Source organism: Jaculus jaculus, chromosome 5 (genome assembly GCF_020740685.1).
Source record: "Jaculus jaculus isolate mJacJac1 chromosome 5, mJacJac1.mat.Y.cur, whole genome shotgun sequence".
Classification (NCBI taxonomy): Eukaryota; Metazoa; Chordata; class Mammalia; order Rodentia; family Dipodidae; genus Jaculus; species Jaculus jaculus.
Window position 1 is genome coordinate 3977273 of NC_059106.1, and position 2015 is coordinate 3979287.

Sequence of the window (2015 nt, forward strand, 5' to 3'; positions counted from 1 at the left end):
CAGAAAACGGACAGAGAGGAGGGAAAGGATGGTACCAACATGTGTTGTTTACATATTAAATATGTCCATATCTAATAAAAATAAAATTTTTAAAAAGTAACTTATGTTGAAAAAAAGGTCGCAAATCAAAGTCAGACATGATTGGATATTCTCATAATCTTTTTTTTCCAATATTTTATTCATTTATTTACTTAAGAGAGAGAGGGAGAGGCAGATAGAAAGAGACAATGGGTACAGGGCCTCCAGCCACTGCAAATGAACACCAGACATATGAGTGGCTTACATGGGTATTGGGGAATCGAATCTGGGTCCATAGGCTTTGCAGGCAAGCACCTTAACCACTAAGCCATCTCTCCAGTCACTCCTGTAATCTTTTTTATTTTAATTTTAATTTATTTATTTGCAAGCAGAGAGAGAGAGAGAGAAGACAGACAGAGAGAGAATGGGCGCACCAGGGCCTCCAGGCACTGCAAACGAACTCCAGATGCACGTGCTTCTCGTGCATCTGGCTTACGTGGGTCCTGGGGAATTGAACCTGGGTCCATAGGCTTTGCAGGCAAATGCCTTAAACAGCTGAGCCATCTCTGCAGCCCCCACTCCTATAACCTTAATCCTGGGAGGTGGTGGTAGGAAGATGTGAATTTCAAGCTACCCTGGGCTGTATAGTGTGAGACCCTACCTCAAAAAAATAAAATAAATGCTCGCTTCGGCAGCACATATACTAAAGTTGGAATGATACAGAGAAGATTAGCATGGCCCCTGCTCAAGGATGACATGCAAATTCATAAAGCGTTTCATATTCTTAAATATGGCTCATTTTCTAAATTAAATAAAATAAAACTAGCGAGGCATTATGTCACATGCCTTTAATCTCAGCATTTGTGAGGCAGAGGTAGGAAGATCACTGTGAGTTCAAGGCCAGCCTGGGACTACAGAGTGAGTGCCAGGTCAGCGTAGGCTAGAGTGATACCTTACCACACACACAAAAAAAACATTAATACAAGTGGAACTTTTGGTTAGAGAAGCTTCTCTTTTCAGATGGCAGTGACCTTGGGATGACTCAGAAGGCACCATCGTGCTGAGAAGAAGGGACAGAGGAGTGCTCAGCACTGCAATATCTCTATCATACCTTCCAAAGCTCAGGGCCCATTGTGGAAGAGATGGCAGAAAGAATGTAAGAGCCAAAGGAAGGGTAGGACTCCTTACAACATGCCTCTCCAGACACAAAATGGCCTGGATATCCATGACCTCACAGTGCCTGACACTACCTACACAAGACCATCATAAGAGGAGGAAAAGATCATGACATCAAAATAAAAGAGAGGCTGGGGGCAGTGGCTCACGCCTTTAATCCCAGCACTCGGGAGGCAGAGGTAGGAGGATAACCATGAGTTCAAGGACGCCCTGAGACTACATAGTGAATTCCAGGTCAGCGTGGGCTATAGCGAGATACTACCTTGAAAAAAAAAAAGTATGTGTATGTGAGAGAGAGAGAGAGAGAGAGAGAAAGAGACAGAGAGAGAATGGGTATGCCAGGTCTCCTGATGCTGCGAACTTTATTTATTTGATAGAGAGAGAGAATGGGTGTGCCAGGGCCTCTGGCCACTGCAAATGAACTCCAAACACATACATCCCCTTGTGCATCTGTCTTATGTGGGTCCTGGGGAATAGAACCTGGGTCCTTGGGCTTTGCAGGCAAGCGCCTTCACCGCTGAGCCATCTCTACAGTCTGAGACATTTATATTATCCCTTCCCAGGCTCAGGAAAACTTATGGAAGAGAGAGGGGTGGGGACACAAAGAATCTAAGAGCCGGAGGCTGGGACGGGTTTTAGAAGGCTGTCTTCTAACAGGAAGAGGCTGTTGCATCCATGGCCTCATAGCGTGTGCGGCTACTTGCGCAGGACCTGCTCAGTTTGGGGACTGTTAACACTGCCCTCGTGGGTGATGGAGGAAGGGGAGGCCCCGGCCAGCAGAGGGCTAGTTGGAAAGCAGAAGGGATTCAGTGATGAGGGTG

At 45.9% G+C, this 2015-nt stretch overlaps 1 non-coding gene across 1 annotated transcript; it reads left to right on the top strand.

Moving 5' to 3' along the window:
* The first annotated feature begins 697 nt into the window (after positions 1–697).
* LOC123461115 lies at positions 698–804 on the top strand. Its single transcript, XR_006637433.1, has one exon. It is a non-coding gene; the product is annotated as a U6 spliceosomal RNA (small nuclear RNA).
* The last annotated feature ends 1211 nt before the right edge of the window (positions 805–2015 follow it).